We start from the raw sequence: 22,625 nt of genomic DNA, 5'->3' as shown, positions 1-22,625 counted from the left end.
CAGTGAGCGATACCTTGGCTGTGCTTTTCAGGAAACATGGCCCAGAGATATCACAGCACTTTGATGACAAGGATCAGTCTCCTCTAAGGGCAAGGAACATGAAAATCATCTTTTAACTCCAGGCTCTTACCAAATACAGTGATAAATTCACCTGTATTTTGTCTGCACGGTATCCAAACGCTCTTCCTCCTACAATGGAAGCTGAGTAAGTCCGCATGGACATTCCTTCCTGTACCTGGCTACTAAGATAAGGCACATAGTCTACAACTTGCGCAACTGGCTCTTCTTATCAATGACTATGAATTTTTATAAAAGACATCAATGAAAGGAGAGGTCAAAACTGATCTAGGTGGCAGCACTCAGCAGCAATAATACTAGTGACATTGTCACCATTAGCCCAAATCCCTCAGTCAGGCCTATGCTGTTGGTCTTGTTTCCAAATCTCCTTCTGTTATCTCCTTGGTCAACCTTGTTTTCCTGGCATCCTGATGATTCTAGAAACTGACATTTTTCCAGTAAGTTCCTCTTCTCCTTAGGTTGCTTATAAATTAGAATCTGAGCTCACACAAAGACAATCTACAAGACCAGAAAATGGGGCTAAGTAAAGAACTGGCCTAAGGCCTTCAGAACCTCCCGAGGAGCATTTGTTTTCATGGAATCTTACATTATAAAAGTGAATCTGGATTAAATGACTTGCCAAGCATTATATAGTATATGCTATGTATATAATAGTGCATTAATGGTTTAGCCCATGCATATAAGCAAGTACATTATATTATTATAGTACATAGGACATATTATGTATAATCGTGCATTAATGATCTAGCACATGCATATAAGCAAGTACATTATATTATTATAGTACATAGGACATATTATGTATAATAGTGCATTAATGATCTAGCACATGCATATAAGCAAGTACATTATATTATTATAGTACATAGGACATATTATATATAATCGTGCATTAGTGATCTACAGAATCATGTCCCAGACCCACCTGGAACACTCTTTCTCCTTGTCAAGACAGTTTTTTGTTTTTCCCAATGAACTGTCTTTCACAGAGAGTCCACTAGAGAAATGCCGTTCTCCCGTCTATCCTAGCTAGCACAGTGACACTCGGGCCGGTGAACATGCAAGGGTGGTGATGGGAAGGTGGTGCCTTAGACACTCCAGAGTCGCCACAGAATCATTAACCATGGTTGGAGGTGGAAAAATATCCAAAGCTCAGATTTGCAGTCAGAAAGCTAAAACAGGCTTCAGTAATTTCTCTCACCTTTATCCCCAAATTAACGGAAGTGTGTGGGAAAGAAGGCATTTGTATTTCTTCACTGAGTAAATTTCTGCTCATTTCCTTGTTTTTCTAGTGAAGTGTTTATTGTCTTTTACTTTAATTTTCAGAATGACTATGGTGCAGTTGTTAAAATATAGCATTTTGTCCTCAGCAAAATCTAGTTCCAAGTCCTAGCTCCACCACTTCTTTTTTGTGTGGCTTTGGACAAATCTTTTCTCTAGTTTGTTTTCTCATCTATAAAATGGGCATGACTACAGTACCCACCTCATAGAGCTGTTGTCAGAATTCAAGTGGATGATCTGTAATAGATATATGCTAAAATATTTAGCATAATCCCTGGCACAACAAGGTTCTCTTAAATGCCGACAGCATTTATTAGCTATTAGAATATATTAATCACACTTTTAAAAATTCACTCTGACACAATAACCTAAATCTAGAGCAGATGTCAGAAAACTTTTTTCTGGCAAGATCCAGATAGTAAATATTTTAGTCTTTGTGGCCTAGGCCATCTCTGTCACAACTAAACTGCCACTGTAGCATTAAAGCACCCATAGACCTTATATAAACCAGCAGGTGAGCTTATTCCAATAAAATCTCATTTCTGGATACTGAAATTTTAATTTTATGTAATTGTCACATGTTACAAAACATTTTTATTCTTTGATTTTTTTCCCCAATCATATAAAAAGATAAAAATAATTCTTAGCTCACGGAGCATATGAAAACAGGCAGTGGTTCAAATTTGGTCCACAGGCCACAATTTGCCAATCCCTTAGCTAGAGTAAGAGATAAATCCTATATATGGCCCCTGTTTGAAACAAATATTCATTTCAAGGCCTCCACCTGCTGTTAAATGGCATGCTGATAGACAATATGGTAAAACCTGATCAACAAAGCCAGTACCATAACTTTGAGATCCTCCAGAGTATGTTATAAATGCTACATCAAGTGCCAAGATTTTCTTTACACTGAATTTTTTAAACTTTCGATAAAAAGTCACCAACAGCTATTCAAGTCTATTTCTACTTGGTTGTTGGAAAAATTCTTTCTACTTTCATTATATTAGAGGCATCTTGAAAGGAAATTAACAGTTTGTCACCTTAACAGTGTGAAATTATGCAGACAAAAACTATAATTTATAGAAGATGATGTCTTTTATTCATTTATATTCATAAGCATTTACTAGAAATATCTGCATTTAGAGGATTTTTTTTAAAGAAAGTACTTCACAAATTACAAAAAATTCTCTAAACTGAAAAGACTTGCTTAACTATGTCTATATTTTTATTTTAAGATCTCAGCCAATTTCCAACTAGCAATGTCTTCATTACTTGTATGATGTATCGAACTATGTATACCTAAAGTTGGACATGAAACAAATGTCATTGTGAGATTAAAAACATGTTTTAGTTCCTCTGTTTCTTATCTGCACTATAAGTATATCACAACATGCTGTAATAGAAGCAAAATTCTTATTCAAATTTTGACTATAATTGATATACATTTAATACCTGTTATATTTTCCTTGGTAGTTATACATGCATATCTAAATTTTATAAACATCCTAATTTTGAAACTAGATTCAGCATTTTTTTAATGCTTCCCATTTGTAATCATTCCCCCACCCCCTTTTCAGAAACTAAAATAGGCTTATGGGGCCAATAATGAGATGAGCTATTCCACATCTGGTTATCAGCGGCATATTTCCTGATTTAAAGGAAAAAAAAAATCACAAAAAGCTGTTTCTATATGCTTGGTTTCTCTTTATGTTACTACCCATTTAACAGTAGTTTCACATACAGCCAGGCATGTGCCAAACACAGGGCCAATCATTAAAAAATACTGACTTAATATAATTTGCTTCCCTCGCTGCTGGGAAAGCAGAAAGCGTTGACAAACTGTTTTGTGTTTATTAGTGAAGCTATTGTAGACGGTGATTGGGGCTTCATTATAAGGGGCCTGCAAACAGTTTTAGCACAAATGCCAATATATATTTTAGAATCAAGTGCAATTTTAAGTATTTTCACTAGAATGGTTTTGCAGAATCTACAACTCAAATAAGGAGTATATTGTGTTTTAACACCACCAACAACTACTTTACTATTTGTTGCATTGATCTCCATTGTGAATGCTTCAAACCTTTCCACTTTCATGAAATGTAATGGGCAAAAATATCCCCTGGAATCCCGACGTATGATTAGTTACTAAGCAATCAGAAAAATCACAGCAAGGCATACTTCTGAAAGAAATTAGAAAGAGTAAAGATCACTTTTCTATTTGTGTTACACAGCAAATCACACAATACCTCATCGATGGTACTGTATATATTAGCTAACCACCATGGGCTAGCTAGAAGCTCATACGTCAATGAAAAGATCTTTGTCAATTGCTGTATGCCTCATTATCTCACTAAGATTTCTTGGCAACAATTAACAGTTACCCAATTCATAGAAATTGCCTTTATTATTTTTGAAGCAGCTACTTTCTTTGGCTTTAATGACTAAGAGAATAGAGACAGATGTCTCTGTTGCTAGGGAGACTGAATTTAAAAAAAAACCTTTGAAACGAAGTAAATAAGCAACTACCATCTTTTTTTTTTTTAAAAGGAGAATTCTGTTAGGTTTGAATTAACTATTTGTTTTAAAAACAAACCAGCAGTAGCTCCACTTTTTTTAAGGAAATACACTAGAATAGTTTATTACCTTTCTCTGACAGTAATAAATCATTAAAAAAAAACAAGAAAAGAAAAAGAGGCCCACCTGTGCACTCAATATCAATTGAGGCTCATTATCTGAAACTGGTATTTTCTTTGTGCTGGCACCCGAATGCAACAGGAATTACCTTTGTGTGTAATCTGTCAATCCTTTATAACTAAAGAGAAAGCAGCCCCTCCCCTGAGTTAAAAACACGGAGGCCCTGCAGACAGTCCCTGCCTGCTGAGTTCTTCAGGCTCATGCCCTCTCCTCACCCGGCTCCAATCTTAACTGCAGCCCCTTGGCCAGTAGTACTCTATCCTCTTAAAAAAAAGGGAAGCAATCCAGGCCAAGAGCAGAAGTAGGCAGAACCCAAATAATATATCCTCTTTAAAATCTCCATGCTCGTCCCTTCCCCATCTATCTTTAATTCTGGGTGCTCAATAATATACCTAATGCATTTGCATTTGCATATATCTTGGATATGCACATCCAGTTCAAGCCCTGCCACCATCCTACTCCTTATATCAGCACACTTTAAAAGGAATGATACGGTCACACAAAAAGAAAAAATGATCCAGTTTGAAATGAAATCACATGTAATATAACATTTGCAATCCACTTACATTTTTTGAAAGAGCCTGTAATCTTCTTTGCAACGATACAAAATCACCCAAACATCTTTTTTACCTGTTCTAATTAAACCAGTTCTGGGCATTAGCATTCAATTTAATGATAAACTATGAAATGGGCACTTTGGGGATCTATTTTACTTAAATATTACATTAAGGCATAGTATATTAAAACATACTAAACACTATATTAAAACATAGGCAAACTATTTTGTCTATTTTTAAGTGTTATATGCTATTGTCATAATTTAAAATTACCCATGGAATGTAAAACAACATGTAAAATAAAAGTACCTTCTTTTCCTTATTTAAGAAAATGTTCAGAATGATAATGTTTGGCTTCTGTGACCTGGGGACCTGAGCACTATTCATAGTATTCTTTTGTGAAAGTTTACATAAGCTCCAAATAATGGACTTCAAAAGTTTGTAAGAAATTGTCATTTGAAGACTTTCTGTACTTTTTATTAAAATGCTAATTTGGTGAGATGCAATTAGTGTGGAAGACAGACAATTAACAGGTTCACCCTGCATGAAACTGGGTCCAAATCGAGCCATGCAGCATTTTGGGTGAATACAGCAGCTTGGGGTTCAAGATTCTGGGCTCAAATCACATTGCAACCACTGACCTGAGGTAGGCTTTAGTCAACTGCTTGACTTTTTCTACATCAGCTTTGTCAGTGGTGAACTGTGGATATTAACCACCTCTTATGTTGGCTGTGAGGATTAAAATGACATAATGTATGTAAGTATTTGGTCTAATGTCCAGCACTGAAGAGACACTCACTAAAGCGTAGTCATTATTAGTTGTTCCACAGTTTTCTGAGAATATTATTTTAAAATCAAGATACAGCTTTCAAAGTTGTTCATGAGAAGTGGAGACACCACATGTGCTCCATGACAGCTATGATCTTATTATTTAGAGACATTTGCATTAGATACCAATTATGATCCATTTCCAAATACTATTTTCACTGGATGATTTCATTATATCACAAGATTGGATTAATTTTAATCAAAGCTTGTTCATCCCAGCCAAGCTAACTAGCTCACTCTACTCTGAGCATGACTTGCTCCAGCTCTAAAGAGATACTTCTGTCCTTAACAAAGAACATCCTCCCAACATCTTGTCAAAGCCCAAGCCCACCCTTTCTTTATTTGAAATGGACTTGGAACCTCACCTTGGCTATTAGGATTTCCTGGTGAACACTGACTACTTTACTGCCTTATAGCAGAGATTCTCAGCTTCATGTACCACACACAGAACATCCATTTAACAAAGATTTACAGGGTGCCTACTGTATGCAAGGTACTATTCTAGATACCAGAAATACAACACTGAACAAGTCAAAGAAAGTCCCTGCTCTCTTGGTCCCTATGTTTTAATGGTAGGAGATCAAAAATAAAACATTAACAAGTTAACAGATTGGTTCTAGTTAGTAACCTGGAAAAGAAAAAATAAAACAAGTTGATCTGAGAGGAACTGGTGAGAGTGCTCAGAGTCAGGAAGAGCCGCGCCCCTGGTTATGGCCGCCCTCATGATGCGCTGCACAGCTTAGGAAGGTCCTGCTCAGATATGTTCCAGTAAGGTGACATGTGAGCTGAGAGCTAATGGGCACAAAGTGAGTGGCCACGTCAAGTTCTAGGGAATAAACATTTCTTAGGAGGGAAAAGACAGAGGAAGGATTCTAAGGGAGGAAGGAGCTTTATATGCTCAAACAGAAAGCGGAACAGTTGACTGCAGTTCGGAGCATGGGGGCAGAGCCTAGAGATAAAGTGGGAAATGTAGACATTGAGATGGTTCCCTGGCCCAATTAGACATTATTACCTGCATAGCTTTTGCAAAACATGGATATGTGGGCCACGCCCCAGACTGTTGAAATCATAATCACTAAAGGTGATGTCAGGGCTCTGTGTGTGTTTCAAAGTTTCCTAGAAGATATTATTGTGCAGCCAGTAGTAAAAGCCACTAATGAAGAGCTTTGATTTATTAGGAGTTATGATTACTATGTTGTTTTTTCATTCATACTCCTATTACTCAAATAATATATCATTTTCCCATTTAAAGTTTGTGTTCTAGGCATTATTATTTGCAAAATGCCAGGTAGAGAACTGTACATGCAATAAATGCACAATACAAGGCTGTGATTGTCTTCTGTGTGCCCAAATCTGCTTAGAGTGCACTAGAAAACAGACTCATGCTTCTAGGCATATTCCCAATTACATTTAAAAAAATAAACAAACAGGTGCATGCAAACACCAGCACTTAGCAGCTGGCTCCTATGCATTTCCTCCAAGGAAATGAAAATACTGGCTAGGAATTCCCCAAAGTATTTGTGAAGGAGACAAAGGAAGGTTCTTTTGACTTTTGGTTAGAAGGTGAAAAACATTATGACTTTGTGGGCCATGAGAAAAAAGGTCAAGCCACCCCCAGTGCTGATAGCATTTACCAAGCTATGCATCTTGCCAGAGTCCCAGTGAATTCTCTAACAGGAAAGAATTGTTCCCACAATTTTGAAAGTCAGAAATCACACTATCAGAGGAAAGAATTAGCTGAAGAAGGTCACATGGAATGCTAGAGGGAGAGCATAAGCAAAAAATTGTGGTGTTTAAAAATGACTACTGGCACATGCAGAATTCCAAAGAGTATTCCAGGATTGTTTGAGGGAGGTCTAGCTGGGACATCTGTCACCACAATGGCAGCCAGGGTAGGTTTTGATAAATCTCTGCTTCATATGCTCAAATTTAAGAGAGGACCCTTCCCAACTGGAAGAGAATCATCCTTCGGTTGTGGCTGATAGGAATTGCCAGAAGTCCAGAGACGCTTCTGGGTAATATGTGATGGGAAAGAAGTTACATCTTTGGCAGTTTATTCCTGAAATTCTCATAATATGGCACAAAAGCACCGAGAGCTGTGAACACTCCAGATTCATGTCAGCATTCTACCTGCATCATTTAAAAATCTGACCTGTAAGTTTGGCCAATCTTAAGCAAACCTTCTAACATCATATAACATTTACATATGCTTTGATACTCAAAACCTAGCTGTTTATAATAGAGGGTTTTGAATTTGAACCCGGATGGACTCTTATATAAGTCTGCCATTTATGAGCTGTGTGACCAAAGCAAACGGCAAGAATGCAAGCCCCATGAGGACTGCGCTTTGAAATCTGATTTTTTATAAGGATACATCATTGAAAACAAAAGATTAAAATCAGATCCAAACCAAAAGTCAAAAGAACTTGTGTCTCCTTTGCACTAGGTTCTGTATCTTTAAAGTGGGAATAATCATGTAATCATGTATCTATCTCATAGGGTTTTTTCTTAAGTATTAAATGAAATAACACAAGCAAAGCATTTGCACATTGATTGGGAACAGTAAACATTCAATAACGTTTGTTGAAGAAAGAGCAGTGTGAGTATAATGCTTTTTAGCACAACACTGATAATAAGATGCTTTCTGATTATCTACAAATATTTTAACAGTAGAGGGGTGGTCTCTCAGGCTACTAATAATCATTATCTTGATTGATATCTGATCCCAAATAGAGGCTCCAAACTTCAAACTCAGCACCATATTTCTAACAGCTAGAAAATGCATCCAGATTTTTGATTCACCTATTTCAGCATTTTTGCTTTGAAAACACCTCCCCTTTCATTTTGAGCTCAGTCTAGGAAAGAATAAAATCACCATGGCGACAACTACCCCCTCTTTGAAGCACATTCAGATTTATGTTGAGCTTGTCTTGAATGCTGCTGTGTCTTGCCTTTAAATTGTTTCTTTAAGTAACCCCAAGGTCGGGGAATTCTTTATCACTAGGTCACCTTCAGGGATACAAAAGAGCAATTTGGAGTTCATAATCTGGAATTGATACACTGATAATAAATAATTCTATCATATTTGAGTCAGGTAAACCATTTACTAGGGTCATTATTTTAAATAAGTTGTAGGTGATGCTGTAAGAACCTCAGACAACAAAAATGTGTATGTTATACTTTTTTTTCCCCAAGAATGTCTAATTAAGACATTCACTGAGTATCATTTATTGAGCAAGTTACCATGCATAATACATAGTATTAGCTCGGGTTCTGATACTGACACAATAGATCAAGCACATTTGTGTCTTTCATAGTAAACAAATGTGCCACCTTGAATATACTGTGAAATAATTGCTATTTCAATGCTGGGTCCAGCTTAGGAGATAAAAGCTAAAAAGAAAAAGAAAAGAAAACAAATTCAGGGAAGTCCGAATGACTAATAGAAGTTTTAGGAAATGCAGAAGGCATGAGTCTGGAGTGTTCCAAGGAGTGTTGTGGGAATCAGATGAGATAATGTATGTTTAGTCCTTCACAGAGCTAGTCCATGATGTTATATGGTCTCCATATGTTAGCTATTATTAAGTTCCAGAATTTATTATTATTGTTGTTGTTACTGAATTTCAACATTTGGTCTAAAATATATCTACATTTTAGGAAAATTCCCAGTCTGTTTTATGTACGTAAAGAACTAAAATGCCTCTCCAATGCAATCCCACAACTTGGAGTGTACGGGTAGTTAGTTTGAGGAAAAATCCTGGCTATTATATAGATACACCTTCAAAATACTAGTCGGCACAGGCAGAAGGGTTTTGTTTGACAAGTAGTTGGAACACACCAATGTTCAATGAATTTGGGAAAGTGTGAATGGCATCTCTTATTGCAAAATATCTCTAACCTTTCTCTGCCTCCCAAAAAATATCACTACCATTTCTTACGCCTGAATTAAGAAGCACACCAAAAGCATAATGACCCTATAAATGGCTAATTTCACATTCTCCTCTAAACTGATGGCCTTCAGTGTGTGATTTAGGTAAGGAGGAAGTTCTAGAGGGATAGACTAGTGCCTTCGGGTAGCTTTTCTGAAAGAATTTCCCTTGACAACCTGAACTTTGAACACACACACACACACACACAGTCTAATATAGAATTATTTGTCTCATGAATCATCCTGCTTGTGTCCTGTTAAAATAGCAATGTCTCTAAGCGAGAGCACAATGTCTTTGTTCTCTGTGACCCTACGGACACACTTTCCACCCCACTGCTGTTAATCCATGCAAACGCCTGAGGATTAGAACTGATGTGCTTCTTTAAGGAAGCTCAGTGGTCAGTCACACTTCCTCTTCTGAAGCCCCTACTGCAGTCCCAGGAGTGATATTTATGTGTGCTTTGGGCCTTCTGAATCTAATTACTATATCTCAATTAGCGCTGCCAACATTTTACCTGATAATGATGGGTTTCCAGCACACCTCTACGGTGACACTGGTGACCTCATTGAAGGTCATACAGGTATTAAATTTTGAGTTGAGTCACTTTTTCTCTCTATTCCAATCATGTCAAAGTTCTTAGATGTAATCACATAACTATAAAATGAACTCACTAAAAGACTCTCAGCGGACAGAATCAACTCATTCACTTAGAAAATATTTATTGAGTACCTGTTACATCCCAAGAAGTTGGTCAGGCACTGAAGATCTAGTAATAAGGAAGTCAGACACAGTTAGTGCCCTCCAGGAGCTTAGATTCATAAGGTAGAAGTCCCCAATAAAACCGGCTACTCAAAAAAGATTTCTTGAATTTAAGTCACGAAGAGAAGTGGCCACTGCTGGCACTCACCTGAATGCCACAGCTTAGAGAAGAGATTCTCCAGTGATTACCTACAGACCCCTGCTTCCCCACAGGCTCGTGTTTTTACCACTGCATAATGAAATGAGAAAAATGAGAGCCCTCCCAAGCTCTTCCACTCACTCTCTACGTAAAGCCTCTGTTCTGGCTGCAGTGGTTGCTCCCTAGCGTTTGCTCCCTCCAGCTGTGGCCAGCCCCCTAGAGTATAATATTTCCTACCGTGTTTCCATCACTACCTTCCCACTGGCCACCACCTCACACTATCAGTGTTATTTCTTAATATTTTCATTTACCTTGATGAATTTTTGTTTCTTAAGCACACTATTTCAAAATTCAACTATAATAAAGACAAACATAAAAAAACATTATTTGCTATGAATAGAAGGTAGCTGTAAAAATAAATTTAATTTTTAAAATGCTCCTGATTTCAAACTAGATACTTATGGCTAGTGAAAGCTCTTAGTCCAAGCCCACTACCTTTGTCCTAAATTAGAAGAATTAGCAAGTTTAAGAGAGTTGTTAAGGTCACAGATGCAAACTGAGATGCTCTTCTTTAAATAATTTCTTTAAAAAATGAAAAAAATCTTTTCATTTTTGAAGTGGAAGGAAGTTCTTACTGTTCTGTCTCACTGTTTCACATTAATCACTTAAATGTCCCTTTGTACCACTGGTGATATTTATTTTGCCTTTTTGGTGACAATACTATAGTAATAGCAATAATAATGATGTTGCTACCACAAATGCTAATAGTAATAATAATAGTAGTTGGAAAAACAAAAATAATAATAGAGTGCTTACTATATGCCCCGCCTGTTTATGCACTTTCACACATTATAAGGAACCTTTCCCAATAACCTGCGAGGAAAGCACTTTCCCACGTGGGAACCAACAGCCCGAAAACGTTAAGCTCACACACTCAACTGTCAAGTTTAAGAGCAGTTACTTACCAAACCTCCACTCTAAATCAAACAGACCTTGTTCCCAGCTTTACCATTTACTTGAGTCCTGGGCAAACCATGTTAACACCCTTTTTGCAAGAGAAACCAAGTCATTAAGAAGTGATTATCAAATAATATTAGGTGCCTGGCATAAGGAGTCAGAAAGGAGGAAGAAAAAAGAGGTTTCCAAGAGTGGTATTTGAATCCTTCTGCGGCCATTTATTAGCTCTTTAACCTAGGGAAGGATGTTTCATATCTCTGAGTCTCACTTTCCTTATCTGTAAAATGAGATGATATCAACTCCTGCAAACATTGTGGCAAATGTTTTGAAGTGGTTGCAGTGAAAGTCTAGCCCAGTAGTTGGTATGTAGCAGTAAGCCAGTCCTCATTGTGACTCTGCAGTGTGCTTATCAAATCCCTGGCCATCATCGATGCCTCATTCTGTTCCATCTGTTCTCTGAGGCTTTCCCTTAGCTGTTCTGCCCCTACAATGGTAACTCTCTCCTCTAAATTCCCTATAGCTTCTTCCAGTTTTTTAAAAGAACCAACTTGTTCTTCCAATGTAACTGAAACATTTAGAAAGAAAAACTTAAAAACTTTTTTTAACCACGTATTATTCAACACATTATATTTTCCTAAAAGGCAAAGAACATTTAGTGAATTTTTAAATTATATGAAATGATAAAGGTTATGACAATGGAACCTATGAAGGTGATTCTGATCTAAGTAATAGTGGAAAAAACATTAGTGTCTTTTGTTTTATCAGGACAATATTTTCCTCTTTATGTTGGCAGTCTATGAGAGTTGATAAGGACAGTACCACCTTCTGCTGGAGGATATTAAATCCTCATAAAAGACAAGATATTTACATTTTTGGTAAGAGTGAGATGGCTTAACATCCAAGACTTCTCAAACTGCCTAAAAGAGTATCACATACTGACATGTGCTCAGTTATCTTCTCCCTTACTTATTTTCTAATTATATGAGTAACATAAAATTATGGTAGAAAGTTAGAAAAATATAGAGAAGAAAACACAAATAAGAAAATACAAATAATCCATTATCTCTCTTCCCAGAAATAACCACTATTAACATTTCTTCATATATTCCTCTCATGTTTTCTTAATGTTCTTTGGTACATGTAAAAAATCAGTATACTAGGACCAGGCTATATATGCTTTTTAAAAAGATAAATAGTATTAGCATATTTTTATATGTATTCTTTAAAAGATAAATTTATCTGAGGTATATAGTACTTAAATATTTTGATGCTTTTATTTAGTCAAATTGTTATTGGTAGACATTTAGGGTATTTTCAAATTGCCCTTAGTGTAAATAACTGATTAGGTAATATCCTTTCAGATTTATCTTTCTGTCCAATGATGATTCTTAGTATAAAATGTTAAATGGGTCAAAAGTCATAAGCTGTTTAAAATCCTCAGCACTATTCACTCCCACAATTACTGATTAGTGACTCTCCTCAGACCTGAACCACATTTTTACCAATACCAAGGGCAATGATTTTGTTTTTAATCTTTCACAATTTGCCTAGATGGCCAATGCTGGTATTTTATACTTTGTAGACATCTTAAAACATGTTGCTTAATCATGAACAGAGAACACCAGTGCTCCAGACACTCTATCTTCTGTGAGTGCAACTTAACAAAAATGACTTCCAAATGAAAGAACTGTGTTTACGGAAGACAGCCACTGTTAATTAACCAAGGAGGCCATTAGAATGATGTGGTTCTAAAGCCATGGCCATCTACCTAAGCATATTAAAGTCTGAGCTTGTAAATTACTCAAAGTTACAAAACCAAAATGCTACAAAACCAAAACCAATCACAGCCAACTAGGCTTTCAGTTGCAGCCAATCAGTGATTTCTTTACTTTGCTTCTGATTTCTCGGTAGAAGTCTCTCTCCAAGCTCCCCATAGATACTTCTGGTTTGGCTCTGCCTGATTCTAATGAATTTTAATCAAATAAACTTTTTAATATGCCTCAGTTTACCTTTTAATAGTTCTGTTGTCAGAAAAGGAACCAAAGGAGACCCTCAGCACAAAGGAGATCCGCCACAGTTCTCCGGAGCAGGGAAACACCGACCACGCAGAGGTACCTGTTCAGCCCCTTGAGCGCGCTGCTTTCTCGCGGCCTCAAGAGGTAGTGGTCAAGTCCCTCTGGATCCTGGATCCTGCCTCTGCAGGTTTTACAGTACGAGCTTTCAGAGTTTATTTGTGCATTTCTCCCTCCAGACTGGTTCCAGGAACCAGCCAGAGTTGGACTGGGTCTGACTGGGTCTGACCGGATCCAGGGTCAAACTGGGTCCTATTTAGAAATAGGACTGGATCTAGGGTCACACTGGGTCAGACTGACAAACTGGACTGGATTCAAGGCCAGACTGGATGTGCCTTAGAAACCAGACCAGATCCAAGATCGTGCTGGGTCTGAATTACACAGGTGAGGCCTTAGGTAAATAAAAAATTTTTTAGGCTGAACAACTAAGTAAACTTACCAAAGATAATCTTGAATTACAGTGACCCCAGTGGAGAACTTCAAACCATCCTAGATATGCTTATCTATTTATAAGGAACCCTAGACAAAAAGGGGTGTCAGTCAAATGCTCACTGTAAAGGGTAGAGGGAAATTAGTTTTTTCTCCTTTACAGTTTCTAGTGACCAGGCCAAGACCCACTGAGACACCCCACTCTCCCTGGAACCTGCAGACAGCATCCTGAGAAAACTGGCAGAAGCCTTCAAAGGGTGAGAATACTTAAACTCAGCTCCCAGCTCACAGTCTGTTGTGGTTGGTGGAGAGAAGAAGGTAAAATTTCATACTGTCCCTTCCAAATTCAGATCGACATGAAAAACATTGGATATTGATCAGAGAAAGGTTTTGTAACTTTGTAACCTATCCTTTTTACCCAGGGACAGCTATGTTTTATTGGTCTCATCTTGTGTCATGAGACTGTGACTTGGCAACCATCAGACTGGGGGCCCCAAAAATATGGCCTGACACAAATGTGGATTGTACTTTATTTGTGGCTAAATATGGATGGACAGAAATTTGCGCTGCACTCCACTGAGGGTGTTGCCTACTGTGGGGAAAGTTGAGGTTCCTATGGCCAGGATCCTCACCTGAATCTAAACTACTTGATGAGGTAATTGGCCCGCTTGTAGGCTACTGCTTCCACACCTGTAGGCAATAAGCTATTATTGACTGAGTCACTATATAAAGAGCTCTGCCCGGTGCTCTGGGGGAGGCAGAGACAAAGGAGGATTATGGATCTGCAGATTGTTGGATGCAGACACATTTCCCTTTCACCCCAAGAACCTTCCATTGTCATTCCTTGGTCTCACTGAATCCATAGTGAACTTGCCCAGGGCTGAAACCCATTGGCAAGACACCCACTCTCAGGGGAATTGTCTAAGTTTTTCTTTTGGTTATCAGTGGGAGCAGTTCATGGGAGGATTGTATCTTTTGCATACTATTTGGAGACCTTTCTTGTACCCAGGGTGTTGTCAATAGTGTTAGGAATATGTAGTGTTTGTTGTGGCAGGAACTGGACAAGATATTTCAATGTTTTTTTTTTTAAGTAGCTCTATGATCAGAAGTATTGGCCAAACTGGAAGCTGATATTCATTCACAGCCTGTTAGGAATTTTGTTTTTTAGGCCTTCTCCCTATAGCTAAAATGAAGCTATGTACCCAGAGGAAAAGAAAGGCATTCTGAAGCCATCGTAGAAAGGTTTGCTAAATCATTCCAAAGAAACACAGCTCTAAATCTACAACATAGGAATCTTTTGATTTCAGTCTTACCTGAAGATCTTCTCCCTGATACAGGAAGCAAACAGAGGATAATGTAGTTGGTTGGCTGAGTCCACTTCTGGATGTCATTCAGTTTGCAAACCAACTTTTGAGGAATTAAAAACAACTGTACCTATCTTACAAATTGAGTCTTTACAATAACAGAAATGTGGCTCTAAAAATACTTCAAAGGCAACCTATCCTTTTTACTAATCCCAAAACCTCCTCCATTCATCTCAAATACTTGCAGATACTGCAAAACATCTGGATTTAGAGAATAAAAGTCCTTCTAGAAGGAGAAAGCCCCATCCTTTCTCTGTCCATTTGAGATGTAAGTATTCTACCTGATCTCTTCCAGGAAACCAGACCCATCACTTTGAAAGCAAACTTTAGGAAGGTAATTCTAATCATGCACAGAGTGAAAAATGTGAGTCACGCTATGCACAGATTCCCAGCTAAGATGGAATAAGTCAACACTCTGCCTTCTTATTTCAGAGAGAGAGAGAGGGAGAGAAGAAGTAGAAGCTATTTGCAAATCAGATAAATCAAAAACTTTAAAGTCTTTCTCACAAATGTTAGTAAAAGCTTTACCCATCTGAGCAGGTAACTTTACTTATTCTGTCAGAAACACAGCTTGGATCTAATTGTTCTTTTAGGAACTAGTGAGTTTTGCATTATTGTGTCTGTCTCATGACAAAATTTTAAAACAGGAGCTATAAGATCTCTCTGTATGCTTATGTATGTCTATGTATATGCATTATAGATGTGTGATTTTTTCCTACCTTTGGATGATATTGTCAAAATTAATGCATAAAGAGTTCTATTTAATTGGCTTAAAGACAAACAAGCATTTCTATAAATCACATATTCTCTAAGAAATATAGAAACAAGCTATATAGAAATGTTCTGCAAGTTCATGTGATCTAGGATAATCTTTAGTAAATAAAAGCTAGTTTAATGCTGTTGGTTTAATTAAAATAGGTGTGTCTTTAGAGTTACCAGCATTAAATATAACACTTTTATTCTACTAAGGCTTACTAGAAGTCAAATAAGCTCATGTTATCTCTGTTATAGAATTTGTCAGCAGAAAGATAACATGATAGTTAATGGCTTAGTGTCTCATATTTTTGTAAGTAATATAAACATAATTGTTAAGAACAAGTAAAGTAAATAGATTTAAGTAAGATAGAAGTTCATAAATGAGTTTTCCAAAAACAATCATGCTTTATGGTGTTTACTTAAAAATAGTTTCCAAAATCTTTTTGGTAATTTGAAACCCTAAAGTTATACTAAGAGAAGTTAAGTGATGGATATTCATTGAATATCTACATCAATTCCAAGTAAGAGGGAATACTGAAACATTAATTACTGAACATAGGTTTATCCAGTTTTGGCTTCTTTTACTTGTAAACCCCAAATCAGAATGGGCACTTTTGCATTCATGTACAGTGAAAAATTTGAGTCACGCAATGCACACATTCCCAACTAAGATGGAATAAGTCAACACTCTGCCTTCTTATTTCAGCACTCATATTAAAGACAAGTGTCCTTTTTACTGTCTATTTAGTGCCACTTTTTACATTATTTTGCTTCTTTTTTTTTTTTTTTTTTGGTGACTTTGCTGTTAAAAATGACTCCCAAGCACAGTACTGAAGTGCTGTGTGGTGATTGTGAGTACAAGAAGGCTGTGACGTGCCTTACAGAGAAAATACACGTGCTAGAAAAGCATCATTCAGATATGAATTACAGGGTTGTTGTCCATGAGTTCATTGTTAATGAATCGACAATATATATTAAATAAGATGTCTTTAAACAGAAATACACATAAAACAATAATATATATATATTGATATGTCAATTGACTGATGAAAACATTTTGACCTAAGGCTTCCACTTACCTAACAGTCACTTCTCCTAGGAGCATTGGTTCAGTATTTACTAGTTAAGTGTTCCTGGCAACTTTATAGAACATAACTACCATGAATAAGAAGAATCAACTGTATTTATTTATGTTCCCTACATTCCTGATATTTAAGTTTTTGTATGACTGTGATCCTCTATTCTTACATTCTATATTAAGATGCATACATCTGTAACATGTTTTCTATGGACCTGGGTATGGCATGTATATGACAGACAAACACACACACACACACACACACACACACACAAGAAAATATCCAAACATCTAGCTATAATTGTTTGTATAAGGTGTATTATGTGTGATGTTATTTAATTTATATTAAATTGACCTTTTAACAATATATTTTTATCTTTGGTTTTCAAATTGGACTCATCATAATATAATCATTTATTTTCCTTATATTTTCTTAACACCTTATATTTTAAAATACTTAATTTTACCCAAATTGTTCTATTCGTTCATTCTGGTTTGCATAGTTCTAATGAAAGAACAAACCTAAACAGACTATTTTTCTTCTTTTTATAACTGTCTTGGAATAGTAAACTAGGACATTTTAAGATGTTTTCTCTCAACTTTCCAAATGAGCTACTAAAATTTGAATAGTTTATAATTACTTTTCTTCATTCATGTTACAAATATCTTATTGATCTATATGCTCAGGGACTTGAAAACCAAAATCTATATCCAATGATAGCTGGCAAACAAAGATAAGCATACTATTCCCAATTCAGCATAACACAACAGGAGTTTAAGCAAAACAATCCATAAGTTTAAAATTTTTGTTATTTATTTACTAGATTATAGCTTATCAGATCTTACTTCAGAATAAACATAGGTTTTCTTTAGAATAATCCCATATTTTTGCTTGTCCAAAAAAGTTCATTCACTGGATCTCTACCTGGAATAAGAAATTAAACTAAAAAATATTATTTTTCTTCCTCTAACCTGTGCAAATTCAAGCAAGACATTTAATCTCTTGGGACCTCAGTTTTTAGGATCAAAGAGCACCTTTTTTGCACAATTAGCTAGAAAAATTTTAATATGTCTACATGGCATATATTTAATAATTGTTCCTTTCTATTGTTTATCCTCTCATAATTATTGTAGTAAAACCTCACACATCATACATTACTTCTGATAACATAGCCCTATTTCATTCTTTATGTTTCCTGGAGAATATTTTGCAAAATATGTACTATTACATGACTTCATGTGAGAGAATGTGAAATACTTGAAGAAAACCTGTGGTAAATCTCATAATGTTAAGAGGCAATACAGACATGTAGCATAGAAAAAAAAATCTCAAAATGCACTCATCTTAAAGGTTAGATGTTGAGTATTAAAGGGTGTTTCTATGCTGGCAAAAAAAGAAAAGGGGAAAAAAAATTTCAATGTAATACTTTCAGCATGGTGCTTAATATTTCCAGTTCTTACAGAAAAGTGAATTTTAAATCAGAGAAAAAAGTGTTAATCTAATTTTTTAAAAGACACTAGACCCCTTAAATATTCAGTACATACTGATTATTATGAACTCTTTAAAGGGAAGGGAAGTGAAAAATGTCAACTTGTATTCTACTGATAGGGAACTAAATCCACACTTCACCCACTGCAGGATGTGTTGCTGAAAACACAGCCTTCATGTAGGTCTGCTGATTTTCCCAAAATTTCTACCTAAAGCAGGGTTTCATTTTAGTAATAAGAGAAATTGAAAAGCATTGATTCTGCTTAGCCCTTATCAAAGGAAATCTTTCAAAGTACCAGAGTTTTTTCTATGAATTTTAAGTTACTCTTTTACCTTCATTTTTTTGAATAGTGAAGAATAACCCAAAAGTATATTTTTAGTGATGACAGAATCACATCTTGCATTTCATCTTACTCTGGTTGAAAGCAGATATGCCTTAGAGGTACAAGAATCTACATTGAAATCTAGTGTTTTCTATCAGTGCAACATGGAGTAAAAAACATTTCACACACTACTTCCAGTTGAGCAAAATAAATTACATGGAAATATTTAAGGTAGATCCCTGGCCAGAATAACTGCATACCTTAGGATACTGCCTCTTATGAGCAGAGAGAGTAGTATTTAAAACTTCAGGCATAAGCCTAAGTGAAAAGGAAAAAGCCAGAGGTGGTCTGGGAAGAAACTAAAAACCTGGGCAAACACTGGCTTATGTTTATAAAGTCTCCTATTGCCTAATTAAGCTACATTCATTTGTTCTATTAGGCCTGAAAATGACACTCTAAATGAACAACAGAGGGCAGAAGCCTTGCAGAGTTCTTTTTAAAGTAGGTAGGTATTTCTTGAAAAGAGGTTCAACAGAATGTAAAATATAATGCGAGACAGTTAACATTGAGGATGTAATTCTGAAAGCTGAGAGTAGTTTTCTGCAAAACACGCCCTGCTCACTGACTGGCTGTTTATTTAGCCAAGTTCCAAACATTTTTGCTTGCAACAGTATTACTAAAGTACTGTCCTAACGAAAGGTCGGCAAAACCTAATGAGAGCATTAAGAAACTTAACGAATTTTCAGGCCAGCATGTTGGGCAGATCACTAAAATTCGGAGATTTGCTTTTATTACCAAGGAAGTTCCTAAGACCATGTAGCCTTTTCTCCCTTCCCACACCAACATGCTATTATTCCTTATTCTCCTCTTCCTGTTTCCCTGACCACCAGGTACCAAAGGCCCATCTTTTCCAGAAAACTGAGTCAGAAGGTTACACTAGATGATGAACAAGAAAAAGAGAAACAGGAGATAACTGTGGGATCTAGCAAGGTCAAGAAATCCTCTAGGAATCCCAAACACACGCCTCATTCTCCATGGCAGGCTCCATTCTTCCAGGTCCTGCTCTTCCCAGCTCACCTCGTCTAACTCTGCAGTGTTCGGACCTGTCACTTGCTCTGAGAGAGGGCATACAGGCTGGACTAGGATATGCCAGAGCCTTCGGTCCATCTCACCACACATGCCCTCCCGTTTCTTCCAACATCAACAATTCTACATATCTAATGGATTTCCTAAGAACTCGCTGATATTTCCTTAAGGGCAAAAGCAAAGATGGACCCAACTTTCTAAGACAGAGAATGGCACCTGGTCGGCGTGAGCAGCCTTGAAGTCAGAGATGTGTTCGAACAAGATTCAGCCTTCCTTGCATGGCTGCCCTTGGATCTGACCGCCAAGAAGCTAGGAACGGCTTTGCTTCAGAGAAAGTTAAAGTGTACAGAGCATTATAAAATTGAATGACTTTGTCAGAATCAAAGCACAATAAAACCCAAAATGAAGCCCTACTACTCTAATAGAAAATTCTCCCTGCTCAGACCACATACCTCAGAAAACATATGGGGACAGTAATAAAAATGTGGAAAATTAGCCATCATAGAGAGGCAGATTTTAAACATGTTCCTTAGACTTTGGTTTCTCCACCAGCAAAATGAAGCTCAAACTGTAGATAATATTTACTTATCCCTGACTATGTATCCAAATACCAGAGAAGTAGCTTATTACATCATCTACTTTAATTGTCACTACTGCATCATGAGATTCCCATTCAGGCATTATATTATCTCCTCCATAAATACTTTCCAAATGGACTGTTCTAGCCAGGCTGTCTGATTACTATATTATGCACACCTTCTTCATGAACATTTTCTCATCATTGGCCTTCTCTGAAACCCACTCCCACTCCATCAGCCACCTAAGACCCACTCTTTACTTACTGCCTCATTTTCCCAGAAAAACTTCTGCTAGAAGTAAAAAACAAAGAAAGAAGAAAAAAAATGATTTAATCCAGATACTTTTTCCATTCACTCAGTTAATCACTTTTGAGTCTCTACTGTGTCTCCTCTCATACCTTATTCTTGGCCATAATATCTCTCTGCGTACTCAAGTTGTTAAAATTATTCTGTAACTGATGGTTTAACTAAGTCAGATGCCCTATCTCCAAATTAGAATTGCATAGTGTATTATCCCCACAGAACCCTTTGTCTCACTCCAAAGTGTATCATCTTGGTAAGATTTGATTTGTAAAAACATAAAATCAAGATCTTAAAGGCAAAAAGACTAGAGAAAAATAGATGTAGGAGGCCTAAGAAAGAGCTTTAGGAAGACAGTTGATATCTAGTGCTAAATGCCACAGAAATATATTGAGGATGCCAGTTCAGGGCAATAAAAGCAGAAAAGATTTTACTAGAAATGTAAGAAAGGCTTGCCTACCTTCCTTTTCGTTTACTGTCTTATGGCCTGCATAGATGAACACATTACACAGATCAAAGGGGTCAAGTTTTTCCATCTAAAAGGCCTTTACACTTTATGAGATGATGCTATGTGGTCCAGCTAATCAAAACCACCACCTTTTATTTCCATGTGTACATAACAAATTAAGAAAGTGTGGTGACCAAATTATTTGGAGAGGCCAAGAAATGAAGAGGGGGCATTGGAGGGAGATACATCCAGGTAGAGAAGAAGCAGATGCTTGGCTGAAGAACTGTGAACTCATTCAGTTGGGTTGGGATGGGGAGAGACAATAGCAGATTTCAGAGAGAGAAAATGATAGTACAAATTACTTTTGTCCATAAGGAAAAAAGGAGGGGAAAAAAAGCCAGCTTTCTGGCACAGAGCTGGAAAAGCCCTATTTTGTGCTCTGTATGAAAGCACTTTGGTCAACAATGCAAACACACCATGAGGTGCCGTAAAACACAAAATTGTAGCTATGATTCCACTCACCAAAAGGGTGGATCTTTGATGTGCAATTCAGCTAGCTTTACAGGAGTGCTCCACAGCAAAGCCAAGTGACGAAGCAAGCCCCAGACTTCTTAGGCAATAAAAAGCTGAATGTAACTGTTGAAAAAAAGGAGAACAGATAAGAGTCAAATGAGCACATAAAACAAAACAAAAAAGAATAAAAATGCAAATAAGTAACATATATCTTCAAAGTGTAGGGAAGTTGGAAATAGGAGCTAAGTAAGCTAAATTGCACACCTTACCCTTTACAGTATCTTTCAACAAAGGAATGTAAAATATGGTAGAAAACATTCTAATCTGCTCAGTATTTTGGCTGTGGCACACCATTATCACTAAGATACAAAATCACCATGATAGCATACCCATTTGTTGTCTTTCAAATGTGATGCTATTTCCAATATAACCACTGAAATACACACTATTAGAATGGAAAAATAGTTTAAAGGCATCTTTCTAGCGATATACAGATTTTGTTTGCTCTTCACATTTATAAACGATTTTTTTCATCTTTACATTCACAGTTTGCTTACCCATATAATTTGAGCATAATTTTACCAACTTTTAAATTCCAGTGCTTGCTAATCAGTACCACGGTCAAAAGATATGGGAGAATAGTGTACATAAGGAAAGGACCTGACTCTAATGCAACTTGCTTTGGGCAAATAACCTAAGCTTTTATCATCTAAAAATGGGGATATAATAGCACCAATGTCATAGAAATGTTGTGAAGATTAAACATAAAAATCCATCACAATCACTTAGTACAGTGCCTGGCACGTGGTATCCCTTTAATACATGATAACTGTCAGTGTTGCCACCACCACTCCAATGCCACATGTCTGGAATGTTGTCAGCAGAGATTTTTGGCTCATCTCCTAATGACAAACTCTTGAGAAATGCAAATATTCCCACCCTCCACCCAAAAAGTCTCCATAATTAC

At 36.7% G+C, this 22,625-nt stretch overlaps 1 protein-coding gene across 3 annotated transcripts in view; it reads right to left on the bottom strand.

The window, feature by feature from the left end:
* Positions 1-22,625, bottom strand: part of TENM2 (teneurin transmembrane protein 2) — a 1,165,071-nt gene that overhangs the window by 1,056,375 nt on the left and 86,071 nt on the right. For all 3 annotated transcript variants that reach the window (XM_057491503.1, XM_036884772.2, XM_036884776.2), the window contains exon 2: positions 21,668-21,781. The gene's annotated coding sequence lies outside the window, so the exon portion shown is untranslated. The remainder of the gene's footprint in view (positions 1-21,667; positions 21,782-22,625) is intronic.

This window comes from Manis pentadactyla, chromosome 2 (genome assembly GCF_030020395.1).
Source record: "Manis pentadactyla isolate mManPen7 chromosome 2, mManPen7.hap1, whole genome shotgun sequence".
In the NCBI taxonomy this organism is placed as follows: domain Eukaryota; kingdom Metazoa; phylum Chordata; class Mammalia; order Pholidota; family Manidae; genus Manis; species Manis pentadactyla.
Note: the sequence above shows the minus strand (reverse complement) of the source record. Positions and strands in the feature narration are given on the sequence as shown.